Source organism: Ambystoma mexicanum, chromosome 2p, assembly GCF_040938575.1.
Source record: "Ambystoma mexicanum isolate Mex_15411 chromosome 2p, UKY_AmexF1_1, whole genome shotgun sequence".
In the NCBI taxonomy this organism is placed as follows: domain Eukaryota; kingdom Metazoa; phylum Chordata; class Amphibia; order Caudata; family Ambystomatidae; genus Ambystoma; species Ambystoma mexicanum.
In genome coordinates this window covers 1,421,995,945-1,422,011,033 of record NC_090923.1, presented here as the reverse complement: position 1 = coordinate 1,422,011,033, position 15,089 = coordinate 1,421,995,945, and the positions used below count along the sequence as shown (strand labels likewise).

The 15,089-nt window shown below is 43.3% G+C and overlaps 1 protein-coding gene across 8 annotated transcripts in view; it reads right to left on the bottom strand.

Annotated features, from left to right (window-relative positions):
- LOC138567574 (zinc finger protein 250-like) overlaps positions 1 to 15,089 on the bottom strand; it is a 312,546-nt gene that overhangs the window by 163,146 nt on the left and 134,311 nt on the right. The gene's annotated exons all lie outside the window — the stretch shown is intronic.

Sequence of the window (15,089 nt, the reverse complement as noted above, 5' to 3'; positions counted from 1 at the left end):
TATCCGTATTTCAGACCAACTCCAGCATTTCAAGAGAATAACTATAGCTGCAGGACAGTGTGTGAATCTGCTGGTGATGAAAAATTGAATTTAAGAAGGAAGGCCGGCTGCACCACGTGTAAATAAAATGGTCTTTTGCAAACTAAAAGAAAAACAAATGCCTGTGTGTTGGAACAGTACACTGGTGAATGAAAACCTGCCAGTTTTTGGCACTATGAAGGGGTTTGTGGCTGGTCAGACTCGATAACCTGGGTTATTTTATGCAACAGGCTTGCTTTCATTCTGGATCTAAGATCAGAAATTAAAGATTAAAACAACGGTGGCTGGAGTTGCAAGTTGAAAAACAGGTTTTCTGCTTGGAGGGGTGGCACCAAAAGAAGGGCTCTCTCTCAGCAGATACTGAAAACCCCCTGATTATTACGGGGTTCAACAGACTTTCATCTCTGCTGGGACTCGGACAATGAAGCTTCCAGGGAAGGAAGTCTGAAGTGTGAAGGGGAAATATAACTTCAATCAAGGGAGAAACCCCCCCACAATGCTCTGAGGAAAATGGCAGTTGGCAGCAGTTGAAGTTAAAGAAAAAAAATGATCCAGGGACAAAGGAACTGCCATTTGTTCCCAAAGAATATTTTCAAGAATAAAATTTAAAGACTCCTATCCCTGCAGCAAGACTTTGAAAAATTGTAAAAAGTGATTTTGTTGTGCTTTCTTTTGAGACATGATAGAACTCACTGACACCTTGGGGACACAAAGGACAAAGTATTGAGGATAAATCGAAAAGTATCAATGTTGCAAACATACATTTTTGTACTTACACCCCTTGGGAGAATGTGCATCTGTGTATAACGTTATGGAATTTTAGGCTGAATCTTTCATGCTCAAAATTACCAAAATGTATCAGAAGGCTGAAACAAGGTCCCACAGACTGGAGGATTGGACGGAGATGTGCTGCATAAAATATGTAAACTGTGCATATAATTTACTAAGAGATTGCAATTGTATAAATATGTTTTGGCAAAATCAGATTTTAAGTAAAGTAAATGTGACAGTTTTTGGACATTGTAAAACTCACCTCATAAATCGGAAATCATTCCCTTGGAAATCCAACCAGTTGAGAGCAAGGTGGAGATTAGCACCCCTGTCCAATCCAAGTAGTTTAGGGGCGTGCTTAGTTAACCCTGCCCAGCCTCTACTTTGAGGATGTCATTATGCACTATAAATAAGGTCCCTGACAAGACTCTAGACACTCTCTTGCTGATTTCCTGCAGGGCGTCCTGTTCCTGTTTCCTTCATTTTGCATTGATCCAGACTCCAGATCCAATTACCAGGCCAAGCATTGCCGACTCTTCCAGCAAGGCCTTAATTCTAAAATCCCAATACCCAAAAGGGAGAAGCAGTGGTATTTTTGTTGGAAGCCTCCCGATACCAGCCTGGATTGCGGCCCACCAATTGCTGCCCAAAAACTGCATCCAGAGGTACCTGAGCCATCCAGTGACCAGAACTATCATTTGTATCCAGTCCCTGCCCAGCTGATCCAGTCCCGCTGATTTTGTCTGGCGGTCCTTCATTAGAACAGATCCGTGTGGTGACCAGAACGACGACGGTCCAAAAATCCTAAATTGGACTGAGTATCAATAGGAACCCATAGAAATCCATAGTACACCTTGCCTTGCATTGTCCGATCCCAATCTCTAAGCTATCCTATTCTGACCCCGATATCTTGTTAAAATTGTACGCATTATCTGTGAAACTCTGCCTTTGATTCCTAGTGTTAGCGCTGAGTTTCTCTTCAATCTTTTTTCGCATAAAACATCAGCCATTAGCGATTTTGATTAAATAAATACATTTTCCATAAAGGAAACTGGGTACACTACGTGAAGGGTTACAACTGCAGTGTAACTGTAGAGATCAATTTGTGGCATTCTCTTTTTCTTAGTCATTAAATCCAGTTTAAGTAAAATTTGCGATCCATTTTAAAGCCGCTTTTGTGTCTTTCACTGCCTGATTTTTCCAAAAACGCACCTCATTCTATCTTGCCTATCTCATTCAGTTTAACAGCTAGATACCCAAATTAACTTCTGTAATACCTGTGATATATATCTATCTCCCTACCTAAATATTTCACCTGTTTTTCAAAAGAAACCATTTTAGTAAATTTACACAGAAAACGGAAATATTTGCAAAGTTTCCAACGTGTCATTTTGATTGTAAACTGTTTTAAATCTTCCATTCGTTTTTCGAACTGTATGCTCTTACTAATACATTGCTTGTGATCGTTAGTACCTTTACATTGTTGCTTTAGTAAAGAACTGTATTTGTTTCAAGGTTTTTACACACATTCATTATTTTATTCATCCATTTCCGAGTGTCCTTTTTAACTTTGCAAGGGTTTCAAATCCGTTTTTTAACTCTTATTTGGGGAGGGAAAAGTCAGATTTAAATTCCGTTTTCCGCTTCTTATTCCTGATCACCTGCTGCTTCCTTATATTCATTCAGAATTTATTATTTCTGGGTTGAGGGAACTTTGCAGGGGGAAATCCTAACTGGAGTGCTATCTTTTTTACAATCAAAACGTGTTTCTATTCCCTGGTGTGTTGTATATGTGTCACTAGAAGTGCATGGATTACATTCTTGCTGTTATTAACACCACATTGGTGATTGCTGCCCCATATAAAAAATTGCATGATTGCTTTTGAATTTGAAAATAAATAAATATTGCCTTTTACCAACCGGCCTGGTTCATTGTCCACCGTGACCCGGGGTATTTGAAAAGGGGGTGTGATATGAGTGGTGTACCATCCCAAAATTGAATCCACATAAAGAAGGAGAAAAGCACCTCAGTTATGTGCTATATACTAGGCCGAGAACACGGTGTGCGTGTCGCCCGATTGAAATCCTTAACATGTGCAATTACGGCGGGCTGCGTTCTTTGTCAAAATGGCCCCCGTCTTCTTTTTTCACCATTTCTTTGTGTAAAAGTCCTTCTTGAGATTTACTCTGCGTGCCAAACCAGGTTTGGTCCCATTGTTCGCTTTGCCTTTGGCGGGATTCATGAGTGAAGCCTGCCTCTAGCTCCAGGGTGTCTGGGGTGTGCAGGAAGTGAGGGATGTGCCCGAAACTCCCTGTGCTTGGTCTCCTAAGAGACCCAAATGCACTCTGTGGTGATTGGCCGGCTGACTCTCCGGCAAGGACAGCCACCGTGCTGGGTGACTGACAGCTAGGCTGGAATAAATGGGAGAGAACTGAATAAAAGTCGAGGCTTTTGGCTTGGAAGGCGAAGAGGACGCAAGCTGCAGCTCCTGGACCGTTGGTTTTCCCGGTGAAGCGCCGCAGCTGTGCTGAAACTCCAAATTTGCATCAACAGAGAAGCCCCTGCAAGGACGACTTCTCCCCTTGAGTTGGTGGGATCAATCAACTCCAAAGTAAGACACCTGGACATTCTCCCAGAGCTGGTTGCATTTCCACAGAGTTACTGCTGGAAACCGAAGCACCAGGGAGAGAGATTGCCTGTTGCGAGTGGTCACCGTCCCATTGCAGAGCAGGAGTCCCCAGAAGTCCTCCCTCTTGTCCCTACCACTGAGGCCCAGGAACAGTGAGATCTGCAGAGCTGTACTGGAACAGAAGTCATCTGCTGCACTTGTTCTTGAATACAAAGGTACTGTAAAGTCGAGAGAACGTACCTGTCATTGTAGAGTTGCTTGCATCTTCTACTACTCACAAGTCTAATCAGCTTATGGCCCTACATTGGATTCTTCTTTTCTTCAAAGACTTCTAAAACATTGTGCAAAGACTTTTCTACCAGAAGTGCTTCATCCTATTTAAGAAGTTAGCCTATTATACTGAATAACTCTGCTTAGGGGATCCAAAAGTATTTGCCTGCTTAAGAATATTTGTGTTCTCTTGTTGTTCCAATAACCTTTTACCAACTTCTAACAGTATTCTAAATGCCAACAGTAGAATATTAATGTCCCCAGCACCCCAGCTATTGAAGTCACCTGAGGGTGTAGGTTGTGGATGTGGGCCATCCCAAAAGGGTCTTTACTGATTTAGAAACTAAGTGAGTACAGTTTTGAAGTGTATTTGTGTGTTGCTTTTATATTGCTCCCTTCTGAAGAAGGCTTATTCTAACTAATTAATAATTGTTTATTCAAGAAACCTTGTGTGTAAGTGTTTATTTGAATACTTGTCACTGTGAATCTCTGTATAACTCCCCTACAGCTCACACTGACCCTTCTTGAAATAAGCCTGGCTGCTCAACACAATACCAAATTGTGTAGTACAAGCTTACACCAAGTATGGGTTTCCTATTACCTGTAGTCAGAGTGGTTGTAGTGCACCCTAAGGGTACTGCATAAAACCTTTGCCTAACAGTGACTAGATCCTCAGATTAGATCACATTATCATCCAGATATACCACCGCATATCTGTCAAGTAGATAACAAAATATGACATTAACAAAGTGCTAAAAAGTGGCCGGAGGGTTGCACAGTCCATACAGCATTACCAGATATTTCTATAAACCTACTTCATGCAGAAATGCCATCTTGCATTCATCCCCAGTCCTCATACAAACAATTATATAAGCACCTCTGAGATCCAATTTGGTGTATATTTGTGCACAGCGTAGGGTCTAGTAGAGAAAAAATGAGGGGCAAGGGATATCAGTTTTTGATCGCAATGTCATTAAAAGCGCGACAGCACAACACTATAGCCCCGGCCCCTTTCTTACAGACGCAAAACAATGGAGAGCCTGCAGGCTAGTCGGAGCGGCTAATGAACCCCCTATGGCGATCATTATCCAGGTACTGTCATAAGGTGTGATTCCCAACCTCTTTCAGGGCATAGATCTTGCTCGATGGAATTTTGGTACCTTCTACGGAATTGATCAAGCAATCATAAACCCCATACGGTCGGAATATCTGAGAATATTCATGAGGTATCCTAGTGGTGTTTGGGCCACCCACTGAAACATCTTGCAGGAGAAGGAAAGAGTCAGCGACTTTTTAGGGGTATTACATGGCATGGGTTTTCCACTTGATAGTGTGTCTCGTCAACCAGGGTGTAGCAGAGAATACCGAACAGACGAACCTTAAAAGAGGTCAAATGTGAGTTGTTCCGAATGTACAGGATCTACAGTCATTGTTAATAAAACTGTGGGGGACACAGTGTGATAAACAGCACCACAGCTGCAATGCGAATCGAAGGAATGAAGCATCAGCATTGATGAAGGCACCTATATGCAACGCCGTATGTGCCTTCCATGAGAGGATGATGGGACATTTAGTCTCCACTCACGGAAGCCGTACTGTGAGCGTAGTTTGGAGCGGTGCGCGAGGAGTCAGGTCTACAATAGTGCCTTTCCAGTTTGTTGGCATGCATAACACAGAACCTGTAGTATGTGTACCACAAGCAGCTTCTTAACATACTCACTTACTTCCTGGACTCACAAATAACACAGAGAAGGTGTACAGTTGAAAATGTGTTGGGACAGAGTGAGACTTTTCAATATGTATTTAATATGCTGGTACAACTGCCACCACGAATTGTGAGTCGTATTTATTTATTACGTGGCGTCGCTTTTGAAAAGCCAGCCAATATTTTTGCTGACGTAGATCTATGGGCAGGGTGTTCCAAGCACAAGCTACCTGGGCTGGAAAGGTGGAAAGGACAGCCTGCTACCCTGCACTCTTTGTTCTTGGGTTAAGTAAGTGATGGGTCTTGCTTGAGCGGAACAGTCTTCATGGTTCTTATAGCTTCAGATTTTAAGGTAGAACGGTGCATTGTCATAAATGCACTTTGGGTCAAAGATTAATTTGAAGCATACTCTCGCAGCCACTGGTAACCAGTGTAATTCTTTCCTGGTGCACAAGATGTGCCCTCTTCTTGAGGTACCAAACTGCCTCATTTTGAATCCCTTGGAGCCTATACATGCAGTCTTTATTTGCCCTGATCAGGAGGGCATTGCAATTAGAGTCTAGGCGTAATAACGGCCCTATCTATGGTTTCGCAGTTCTTGGGTGACAAATGGTTTGATGAGTCTCAGCACCCTTATGTGGTACTGGGGGCTTTTGACAACCCCGCCCACATGTGTCTCTGCTCCAATTGAGGCCTCCAAGAAGACACAAAGGGTCTTCACTTACTCCACCACAGGGATACAACTTGCTTCCTTCAATTTTCAACCTTAACTTTTCAGGATCTAATTTAGCCCTGGCATGCGTGGATCCAAAAATCATGAGCTCTGGTTTGTCAAGGTTTAAACACATCCAGGTTTTTGGACATCCAGTTCTTAGCCGACTTTTATGTATAGGCTAGCCTATCTGAGTCTTTGATGTAGTTGCCACATAGCTCCATCAGGAGTTGAATATCGTCTGCATAGTTTGTAAACTGAATACCCATTGGTCGCAGAGAGGCCTAATGTATATGTTAAAGAGGGCTGGTGACAAACACGTACCCTGAAGGAGCCCACAGTGTATTTGCTCTTGTCTGGAGGTGGCATTGCCCCAGTACCCCCTGGACTTCCTGTTGCTCAAGAAAGAAAAGATCCAGTCTGTAGCATCCTTGAGCATTTTCCTGTGGTTGCTAGTGTCTCCAACAGGCGTGTGTGGTCTAACAAGTTGAACGCTGCCGACAGGTCTATTAATATCAGCAGCCCCGACTTGCTTCTGTCCAGCATGTGTGTTTGGAGGCCTAACAGGGTGCTTTCCGTCCTGTGGTTAGCCCGAAAGCCTGAATGCCTAGGAGGGAGGATGGCCATGTTTTCTTTAATTAACATGTTTATTAATTTTATCAACATAAGAAAAAAAGCAACAACATTAACAGAAATACAATTAAATTCATCACAATTAGTAGCTCATCAACCACCCCCCCCTTTCCACAGGTGAAACCTACCTAATCTTCACAAAGATAGAACAGAAAACAATTAAGAGACTTCAATGTCATAATTCCAAAAACCGACCCCACATTTGATCAAACAGGTTCATTTCATTATCTCTGTGGAGAATTATTCTCTCAAACCTGGACACTTGTTTCAAATCCTCCAACCATTCAGAAAGCATCGGTCTCTCTACACATTTCCATTTCCTCAAAATGACCTTTTTTGTGGAATGTGCCACCCTGAAAAACCAACACCTCTGTGGGTAAGTTCTTTCACCAAAGATAATGGTATTGTAGTCGAAATCATCATACAACAGTAGTACTTCATTAATCTTCCCAGTGACCTCCCTCCAGAACGACCTCAATTCGTAACACTCCCAGATCATATGTTCAAAAGAACCAACTGCATGTTTACACCTCCAACATGCATCCGAATCTGTCATACCTCTTGCATGAAGTCTCTGGGGTGTCCAAAAAACTGTTTAGAATTTTAATTGGACGACTTTATTTACGCAGATTTAATGATGTCAGAGCCACTGTTTTGCATATATTCCTCCATCTGTCCCCAGACATCTCAGATCCAATTATCTCAAACCATTTTCATAACAAGTCTTTATTAGGTTCTCCGTGTTGGTTCAGATTTTTATACAATTTAGACACCATGCCTCCTTCAGACTTGTACTCTGATAAACAAACCTGCCAACCTTTGCCTCCATCTGCAGATTTATTTCGTAGAACTTTCTTCAACTTCCTATACTCTCCCATAGTGCAATCTTTGAGGTCTTCCATTTGTGCAAGCCTTTTGAAACTGATCCACTTTCCATCTTCAACAGGATCCTCCAACCACTGTACTCCACCCAGCAACCAGTTTGGCCAAAAATTAAGTTTCCCACTCAACTTTATATCCGGATTCAACCAGATTGGGATAAAACTATTGTAAGAAATCACCTTATTAGACTTCTTCCAAAGATCTTTCCAACACCATCTCAAGAATTCAGTTGGCGGAAATGACTTATATCCAGACCCATCCACCATAGATAGAATTGCTCTGGGTGAAAGTGGTGATGAACGACTCCACTCGCCAATGTCCAAACATCTGTTGAATTTTCAATGAAAGGAACTAGATGCCTAGCTCAATATGCCAAGTGATAATTTTTAAAGTCTGGAACCCCTAGACCTCCACAGCCCTGGGACAATTGCAATTTCCAAAGTTTCAGGCGTGGCTGTTTATTCTCCCAAATAAAGACTGGATCAGATTCTCAATTTTCTTCAGAAAGAACTTCTTCATTTATAAAGGGATCATACTGAGCACATAATTAATGCGTGGTGTTATCGTCATTTTAATTGCATGCACTCTCTCCCATAGACTCAAATGCAGCTCATTCCACCTTTTCAGATCCGACTCTAAGGATGGACTACTTGAGTCAGATTGACATCCATCATATTATATACATCATTAGTTAACCAAATTCCAAGATATTGCATCTTGTCCGGACACCAATTGAAAGTAAAGTTCCTCATTTTCAAAATAGAGCATGAGCCAGACGCCGGCATAGCTTTGGATTTGGACCAATTTATCTTGTACCCCGATACACTGTGAAACATGTCAATTTGTTCAATCAGTACAGGAATAGAATTCTCAATATTCTGAATAACTAGCAACATATCATCCGCATATAGCCAGACCTTCTGACATGCTTCACCATAATGAATCCCTTCAATTCTTTCATCTTCTCTTATTTTCACTGCGATGAGTTCCATAGCAATAACAAATAATAATGGCGATAATGGACATCCCTGCCTTGTCCCCCCTTCATGTCCAAATGTGCCCGAGACCATACCATTTGTGTTCACACATGCTGTAGGTAGGGAATACAACCGTTTTATGCATGCAATCATGTTTTTTTCCAAATCTGAATCCTTCTAATGATGTCAGGAGGTACTTCCACTCAATCCGATCGAATGACTTTTCTGCATCCAAAGACAACACCACCACATCATCATTACATTGTTCTCTGCTTTCAAATAAAGTCAACAAAAGTCTCCTCATATTATCTGACGCATGTCTCCCTTTTACAAAACCTGTCTGGCTCTGGTCTATGATATCTGCCAGGGAAGACTATTCTGAAGGCTAATGCTTTCGCAAAAATGTTATTGTCAATGTTCAGCAAGCTAATTGGCCGATAACTACTTGTTTTAATTAGAGACTTCCCTTCCTTCAAGAAAACAGATATTGCAGCATGTCTCGTAGATACCGGGAGACATCCATCAAGCAGAGATGCGCGCAACATTGCCAACATTAGATCGAAAACTTCTACTGAAAATATTTTATACAGCTCCGCTGGCAACCCATCCGGACCAGGACATGTCCCTGAGTTCAAAGCACATGCAGCAGTACCGAGTTCCTCCACACTCAACTCACTTTCCATGGTTTCTTCTGAGTGTTGAGTTTATATTTCGCAAATGGCACCCACTGATGAATTGACAGACTTCCACTTCAGATAAACGAACTTCAGAAGAGTATAAACCAGTGTAATATTCCTTGAATGCATCGTTAATTTCAACAGGCTCAAAAGTCAGTCCCATTTTGCTTTTCTATAGTATTAATTGTCCTTTCATTATTCATGACCCTTAAACGATGAGCAAGAAGCCGATCACATTTCTCTCCCTTTTCATAGTACTTGCTTCTTGTTCTAAAGAGAAGTCTTTCAGCTCTCGTGGAAAGCAGATCCTCTAATTTTTCTTTTTCAATTGTAGACTATTCAAAGAATCCGCAGAGAAACTCTTCATATTTTCCTTTTCAAGAATCCCAATTTCCCCGGTCAGTTTCTTCATCTCATCATCCCTTTCCCTTTTCTTTTTGCTTGATAAACCGATCAACATTCCTCTCATGTAGGCCTTAAAGGCTTCCCAGACATATTGCACCTTAACTTCACCAGTCCAATTTGCCGCCCCAAAGAACTTTGCCTCTTGCACTATTTTATCCACAATTTCATTGTCATCAAGGAGTGTTTCATTCATTCGCCATGTTCTAGACTTTGGCAAAGGGAAGATTAGTTCCATTTCCATTGAGATTGGTGCATGTTAAGATGGATTTCTGAACTCTGTCCTGGAGAGGCAGAGGTTCAGAAGGCCAGCCTAGTTTCTTGGAACAGGGTAACCTCTAGACAAGCCAGACCAATCAAGGTAGCGATCGCGGCGGTCAAGACTAGGTCTCAAGAGGGGTGATGGTGACTGAAAGCCCGCAATGAGCACACAAAGCAAGGACACTTACAAATTACTCCAAGGAGGTGTTATATTAAAAATATAGACACATTTATTACAAGGCCTCTGTAACTTTGTCCATAGTAAAGAATCACGGTAAAAAAGTAAACCAACACATCACAATCAAATACAATATATATACAATTACCGAAGGGTCTAAAGAGTTAGAAGCACAAAATATGCAGACCACCTAAATGGGGAGGGAAAACAGGCAGTGCAAGTAATCGTTTAGACCCAGTTCGCCTTCAGAGGCCACCTAACTAGAAGGAGGTCCGAGCCCTACGAAGAGTGGAGCCTTGTGCTCAAAAGTACCTGCACACGCTGGTGCCAACGGGCCAAGGGGAGTCTCTTCAAGGAAATCAGGCAGTTCAGAGCAGTGAAAAAACGAGGACGAACAGATCTCTGCTACTGAAGCGCAGCCTCCACTTGTGGGCAGAAGCAGAGCGCGAGTGCGAAAAAGGCATGCTGTTTAACACAGCGAGGAAAAGCTACAGGCTACTGCAGGAGGGCGACCAGTTCCTAGCGTTGCTACTCACCGGTCCCCGATGCAGGCAGACCCAGGCTTCTCCGCCTCAGTTTCAGTGCTGGCAGGTTCAGGTACGAGCAGGGGACATCTCGGGTTCTTGTAGATTCCACGGCGCCAGAAGTTAGAGTTGAGGATGTCCCAAACATAGTGAACCCGCACAGATGGTTACCACAGCAGGGCAACAAAGCGGCTGTGTGTATTTCAGCCCAATGTACACTTCTCACTTCAGACCTGGGAATGCCAAGTGTACGAATCGTGTGAGAGTGTCAAGGACTCGGAATACAGCAGCAACCGGACGGTGGTGACAGAGCAAGACTACCGGGTAGGCTGGTCAGTCCACTGGAGGGCCCAGAGACGCTTCTGAAGGCTTACGTGCAGGAGATGATTAAGATGCCGAGAATAGTTGTTCCCACTATTCCAAAGGGTCGAAGTACCAGTACAGGCCTTCTCGTTCGATCAGAGGCAGAATGGTCTCACAGGGCGACAGCAGTGCAGAGGAGCAGTCCTTCAGCGGGTCACCAGCGATTCCTCGGTTCACCCTCGTAGTTGCAGGATACATGGCTCCTGTATCCCTTGTTCGTGAGAACTCAGGAGATCGACATGGTAGTGGTGTTTCCAGCCTCCTCTTATCCAAAGTTCCCTTCTCGCCAAAACGGAGAGGACCCAATGGGAGATCTGCTTACAAAACACTCACACCATACGTGGACCTATCACGGACCACTGTGGTCCAAGGCATTCAAGACACACTAGACTTTCTGGCACCCAGGATGTGTATTGGGACCAGACATCCCAGCCCACATCCTGGAGGCACACACAAGGCCTGTAGAAGCCCACGAAAGCATCTGTGTTTCGCGGGAAAGTACATGCCCAAATAAGGAAGGCCCCGGGTCGGCTCGACCTGGGGAAGGTGAAGGGGGCAAGACGGTCAGCGGGCAAGACAAAGCCTCGTGGTCTGGCCATTTTGAAAGGCAGGCCACCATTTTGGGCTAAGTGCGAGAAACGCGCTTTAAACAGCCAAAAGGAGCTCAAAACACAAAGAAACGATCACTGCCACCAGTCCCGTCCGTGATTCACTTGCACCGTTCGTTTACAATCCAAAGCGAGTGTCTAGGGCCTGTAGAGTGACTAGAGACCCAAGAGAGCAGTAACTTAGCTTACAGTGCCCTCTTGTGTCGTGTTGCACGAAAGCTGCAACATGATAAAAGAACTACGGAAAACAATGTTTCCCGGTACTGCCTGTCTTAAGGGCATGTCAGTTTCCCCCTAACAATGGAGCGAAAGCCCAGAGGAGTGCGGCAGAAGGCTGCGCTTCTCTGGCAAAGTCTAGATCACGGTGTAAAACAACAGCAAAACGTTTGGGGGTTGCCACATGGAAGGAAAATTACCTACAATTAAGAAATCTTTCCTAACACTGCATGGTCTGAGATTAATATTGACTTAATGTCTCCTCCTTTGAATGACTGCGTGCAAGGACCAGAAGTCAGAAGGTGGTCAATCAATCTGTGAATATACTTTGTCTGGCTGAGAAATAGGTATATTGTTTGGTTGAAGGATTCTGTAATCTCCACACATCTGAGAGATTCCATTCATCCATAAGTTTCTTTAAGACCATTCTTTTCAAATTATTAGCAGTGTCCACATTGTCTCCACTTTTGTCCATAGAAGGATTAAGAGCAACATTGAAACCCCCCCACAACAACATTACACAGATCTACATTCTGTAAAAACTGTGCAAGGGAAATGAATAAGCTTCCATCTCTCCCATTAGGAGCATATATATTGCAAAATCAGTAGGATACATCTTGAATTTTCACAGTAACACAAATAATTCTCCCATCCTTATCTTTCTGACATTTCATTACTGTAATCGGTAGATTTTTCTTAATCAGAATGCACACACCTCTCGAACTTGAAGTAAAGGATGAACAATAAGAATTACTGACCCATCCCCGTTTCCATTTATCCAAATCTGTCTCCAACAAGTGAGCCTCCTGAAGTAGCGCCACATCTGCCCCCATCTCTTCCAATTTTTGTAAAATCACATTCCTCTTGTCCACACTATTAGCACCATTAACATTCCAGGATAACACCCTTAAATCCCTCTTGTAATGGGAAGACATGAGTAAGTCCCGTCTTACAACCTGTGTGATGAATCTAAGTATTACAAAAAAACTAACACCTATAATAACAAGATAAAGTAGAAAAAACTAACAGAAAATATAAAAACCTTCTTGGATCTGACCACCCCAAACCTATTGCTGTAGCTGGGGGGGTGGCAACCTTGTCCACAATCTTTATTAGAAAAGGGGTGTTGGTGATAGATTGCAGATTGCTAGGTTCCTTGGGTTTCAGGACAGGTTTTTTTTACATGATGGGTTACTACGACTTCTTTGATGGTTTCGGAACGAAGTTGTGGATGAAAGAAGCATTAACAAAGCTTACTAGGAAGGGAGCAAATGCTTTTAAATTGGCCAGAATACGTTTGGACGCAAGAACTTGGATCGGGCAGGTGGTAAGGTGCATGTTCTTAAGTGTTATTTCCATCTCTATCTTCTACCACCCATATTTCAGGCTGTGTGTCTCTGCTTATGCAGTTTGTTGTTCTGGTACGAGCGAAGTTGACTTTGGCTAGGAATGCCAGCGGAGCCTTGATATTCCTCATTCGAGTAGTTGGGGTTGCGTGTTAGGCTTTTGAAGTTTCCTACATCTCTCAAAGAGTTTTTTCTTTTGTTCTCTGCGCTTTCGATTTTGGTTGTTAAAAAATTAACTTTCTACTGGTCACTTTGATGGGATTGCTTTTATGTACTGGTTTATCAGGTAGCTGCAAGGCGCGCTCTACAAATGAGTGGTTGGACCAGATATGTGCTTAGTGTCAACAGTCGTCGTCATAGTGATGTTTCATGATGAAATCCAATCAAGGAAGTGGCCTTTAGAGTGGGTAGGTTCAGTATTGTGTATTGTATTATCAATGTTTCTGAGATGCTGCCCTAGGTTTTGTGCCTTCTTATCAGTTGTCTCTCAGAGCCAATGATTAAAGTCCCCTAGTAAAAAGGTAGAGCAATTAGATTTGTTTATGTGGGCCAAGAGATGGACCAGTTCCTCATTAAAATTGGGCATGTTGCTAGGTGGGCAATATATCAATGTGATATTTATGCAGCTGTTGTCGTTGGGGGATAATCTTTAAATGAATGATTTCACATCCTGCAAAGTCCATTGTGGATTAAAAGAAGTGAAATGAATGTTTGGCAAAAACGGTAACCCTTCACATTCCCTGTTTACGGCTTTTACAAAAAAAGTTGTAGTTTGATAGTGTCAGAAGATCTACCATAGGTCCACATGAATCCTTAAGCCACATCTCTGTTAAGCACATGACGTCAATATCATTGTCCACTATATAGTCGATCGAGTATTTAAAAAGGGACAATTTAATGATGTGGGTCTTTAAAGCGGGCATTGAAGTTCTAACATTCGTGGGGCTATTTCCCATAGGATTGTTGCGTTTTTCTATAATAGTGGATACTGTGTCCTTAGTGCCAATTTGTTTCACTAGACACCGCGTCCAACATTTTGTTATTAAAATTCCCTGGAGTGCCTTCCAGGGTGTAACTAACTGGCGTGTCCATGTTGAGTTTTCCCTGGTATGCCAAGTCCCTGTTTGGTAGCAGGCAGTGGGTAGAGGAAGGGGCCCAGTTGTTAAATCCTGTGCTCTTTTTTGCTCTGTTGGGGTCTGGACGAGAAGTGGTTAGTGAGGGGATCTTGGCCAGACCAATGTCCTCAACATCCTTTGAGCTATTGACAGTAGCTTCGACTGGAAGTTTTTTTTCTCTTCAGGTCTTGGTTTCTAAAGTTAAAGCATTGATGTTAATTTGAACGATAGCTTCCCGTTTTCATTTTTGGGCACTAAGAAATAGAACGAGCTCTGGGTGAAGCCCCATAGTGCGTGAAACAGTGTGGTGTACTTCACACTTGCAAAGAGGACGTGATGCATGTACTGCCTGGGAGGGGGGCACAGATGGCAATAGTCACCACACCAGCATAAAATGGATGGCAAGAAAAGTAAATGCACATAGCGCGATGTAGGTGACCACGAGGACCCCACCTAGGTCGCACAAGTAAGGGGAGGATCCATACAAGTAGGAACCTGGAAAGAGGCTTTACCTGAGGCACTGAGGCAGCCAGGATGGTCTAACAAGTGGGGCCTGAAGCTACATGTAGCTGGGCCCACCGTGGTGACAACAACGTCTGTTAATGCCCACAAAGCGCTGCCGAGTGGGCATTTACAGATTTTCGGTGGGCCTTGCATGCTCAGGCCCTACCGTGTCATGCCTCTGCGGGAGGGAGAAGTGGTTGCATGGAGAGACAGCGAGCGTGTGGCATGTGCGGCGCGGACCAGCGAAGTCTGGGGGGTCCTTTAAGCACTGTCGCC